The sequence below is a fragment of the Mesoplodon mirus genome, assembly GCF_964341445.2.
Source record: "Mesoplodon mirus genome assembly, chromosome: 6".
Classification (NCBI taxonomy): Eukaryota; Metazoa; Chordata; class Mammalia; order Artiodactyla; family Ziphiidae; genus Mesoplodon; species Mesoplodon mirus.
In genome coordinates, this window is record NC_138982.1 from 127,996,980 (window position 1) to 128,000,834 (window position 3,855).

Consider the following 3,855-nt stretch of genomic DNA (forward strand, 5'->3'; position numbering starts at 1 on the left):
TTAAATATGTCCTGTCACTCCCTTCTGGCTTGCAGAGTTTCTGCTGAAAGATCAGCTGTTAACCTTATGGGGATACCCTTGTGTGTTATTTGTTGTTTTTCTCTTGTAGCTTTTAATATTTTTTCTTTGTACTTAATTTTTGATAGTTTGATTAATATGTGTCTTGGCGTGTTTCTCCTTGGATTTATCCTGTATGGGACTCTTTGCACTTCCTGGACTTGACTATTTCCTTTCCCATATTAGGGAAGTTTTCAACTATAATCTCTTAAAATATCTTCTCAGTCCCTTTCTTTTTCCCTTCTTCTTCTGGGGCCCCTGTAATTCGAATGTTGGTGCGTTTAATGTTGTCCCAGAGGTCTCTTGAGACTGTCCTCAATTTTTTTCATTCTTTTTTCTTTATTCTGCTCTGTGATAGTTATTTCCACTATTTTATCTTCCAGGTCACTTATTCATTCTTCTGTCTCAGTTATTCTGCTACTGATTCCTTCTAGAGAATTTTTAATTTCATTTATTGTGTTGTTCATCATTCTTTGTTTGCTCTTTAGTTCTTCTAGGTCCTTGTTAAACGTTTCTTGTATTTTCTGCATTCTATTTCCAAGATTTTGGATCATCTTTACTATCATTACTCTGAATTTTTTTTCAGGTAGACTGCCTATTTCCTCTTCACTTGTTTGGTCTGATAGGTTTTTACCTTGATCCTTCATCTGCTGTGTGTTTCCCTGTCTTCTCATTTTACTACTTACTGTGTTTGGTGTCTCCGTTTTGAGGGCTGCAGGTTTGTAGTTCCCATTGTTTTTGGCGTCTGCCCCCAAAGGGTAAGGTTGGTTCAGTGGGTTGCGTAGGCTTCCTGGTGGAGGGGACTGGTGCTTGTGTTCTGGTGGATGAGGCTGGATCTTGTCTTTCTGGTGGGCAGGACTGCACCCGGTGGTGTGTTTTGGGGTGTCTGTGACCTTACCATGATTTTAGGCAGCCTCTCTGGTAATGGGTGGGTCTGTGCTCCTGTCTTGCTACTTCTTTGGCTTAGGGTGTCCAGCACTGTAGCTTGCTGGTCGGTGAGTGCAGCTGGGACTTAGCATTGAGATGGAGATCTCTGGGAGACCTTTCGTCATTTGATATTACATAGAGCCCGGAGGTCTCTCGTGGACCAATGTCCTGAATTCAGCTCTCCCACCTCAGAGGCTCAGGCCTGACACCTGGACAGAGCACCAAGACACTGTCAGCCAAACAGCTCAGAAGAAAAGGGAAAGAAAAAAAGAAAGAAAGAAAGAAAGAATAAAATAAAATTAAAGTAAAATGTTATTAAAATAAAAAATAAAAAAATTATTAAAAATTTAAAAAATTTAAAAGTAATGACAATTTTTAAAAAACCAGACAGACAGAACCCTAGGACAAATGGTATACAGACAAAATCACACAAGGAAGCATACACATACACACTCACAAAAAGTGAAAAAGTAAAAATATATATGTATGTATATATATTTTTTCAAAAAAGGAAGAGAGCAACCAAATCAATAAACAAATCTACCAATCATAATAAACTCTAAATACTAAACTAAGACAAACATAAAACCAGAAACAAATTAGATGCAGAAAGCAAACCCCAAGTCTACAGTTGCTCGCAAAGTCCACTGCCTCAATGTGGGATGATTCGTTGTCTATTCAGGTATTCCGCAGATGCAGCGTACATCAAGTTGACTGTGGAGATTTAATCTGCTGCTCCTGAGGCTGCTGGGAGAGATTTCCCATTCTCTTCCTTGTTTGCACAGCTCCCAGGGTTCAGCTTTGGATTTGTCCCCGCCTCTGCACGTAGGTTGCCTGAGGGCATCTGTTCCTCCACTCAGACAGGATGAGGTTAAAGGAGTAGCTGATTCGGGGGCTCTGGCTCACTCAGGCCGGGAGAGGGAGGGGTATGGAGTGCAGGACGAGCTTGCGGCGGCAGAGGCCGGCGTGATGTTGCACCAGCCTGAGGTATGCAGTGCGTTCTCCTGGGGAAGTTGTCCCTGGATCCCAGGACCCTGGCAGTGGCGGGCAGCACAGGCTCCCAGGAGGGGAGGTGTGGAGTGTGACCTGTGCTTGCACACAGGCTGCTTGGTGGCAGCAGCAGCAGCCTTAGTGTCTCATGCCCGTCTCTGGGGTCTGTGCTGATAGCCATAGCTCGTGCCCGTCTCTGGAGCTCGTTTAAGCAGCACTCTGAATCCCCTCTCCTCTCGCACCCTGAAAGAATGGTCTCTTGCCTCTTTTTCAGCTCCAGACTTTTCCCGGACTCCCTCCCGGCTACCTGTGCTGCACTAACCCCTTCAAGCTGTGTTCATGCTGCCAACCCCAGTCCTCTCCCTGGGATCTGACCCCCGAAGCCTGAGCCTCAGCTCCCAGCCCCAGCCACCCCAGCAGGTGAGCAGACAAGCCTCTCGGGCTGGTGAGTGCTGGTTGGCACCAATCCTCTGCGCGGGAACCTCTCCACTTTGCCCTCCGCATCCTTGTTGCTGCACTCTCCTCTGTGCCTCTGAATCTCCGCCTCCCCACCCCGACATCCCCTGTCTCTGCCAGTGAAGGGCCTTCCTAGTGTGTGGAAACCTTTCCTCCTTCATAGCTCCCTCCCAGAGGGGCAGGTCCCGTCCCTATTCTTTTTTTTTTTTTTTTTTGCAGTATGTGGGCCTCTTACTGTTGTGGCCTCTCCCATTGTGGAGCACAGGCTCCGGATGTGCAGGCTCAGCAGCCATGGCTCACGGACCCAGCTGCTCCGATGGCATGTGGGATCTTCCTGGACCGGGGCACAAACCCGTGTCCCCTGAATCGGCAGGCGGACTCTCAACCACTGTGCCACCAGGGAAGCCCCCCATCCCTATTCTTTTGTCTCTGTCTTTTTCTTTTTGCTTTTGCCCTATCCAGGTATGTGGGGAGTTTCTTGCCTTTTGGGAGGTCTGAGGTCTTCTGCCAGCGTTCAGTAGGTGTTCTGTAGGAGTTGTCCCACATGTAGATGTATTTCTGATGTATTTGTGGGGAGGAAGGTGATCTCCACATCTTACTCTTCTGCCATCTTGAAGCTCTTTAGTTTCTTAAAAAACTAAAAATAGAGTTACCTTATGATCCTGCAATCCTGCTCCTGGGCATTTATCTGGAAAAGATGAAAACTCTAATTCGAAAAGATACATACACCCCAATGTTTATAGCAGCACTATTTACAATAGTAAGACATGGAAGACAGATGAATGGATGAGGAAGATGCAGTATATATATACATACATATAATATATAACTACTATACAATCTAACAACTCCACTACTGCATATTTATCCAATGAAAACAAAAACACTAATCTGAAAGATATATGCACCCAAATGTTCATTGCATCACAGTTTACAATAGCCAAGAAATGGAAGCAATATAAGTTGCTTCCAAAAGATGAATGGATAAAGAAAATGTGCTATATATATACAATGGAATATTACTCAGCCATAAAAAAGAATGACATAATGCCATTTGCAGCACCATGGATGGACCTAGAGATTATCATACTAAGTGAAGTAAGTCAGACAGAGAAAGATAAATATCATATGATATCACTTATGTGTGGAATCTAAAAAAAAATGATAGCGGGCTTCCATGGTGATGCAGCAGTTAAAAACCTGTCTGCCAATGCAGGGGACATGGGTTCAATCCCTGATCTGGGAAGATCCCACTTGCCATGGAGCAACTAAGCCTACGCACCACAACTCCTGAGCCCGCGCACCACAACTACTGAGCCCGTGTGCCTAGAGCCCATGCTCCACAACAAGAGAAGCCACTGCAATGAGAAGCCCGTGCACCACAATGAAGGGTAGCCCCCTCTCACCACCACTAGAGAAAGCCTG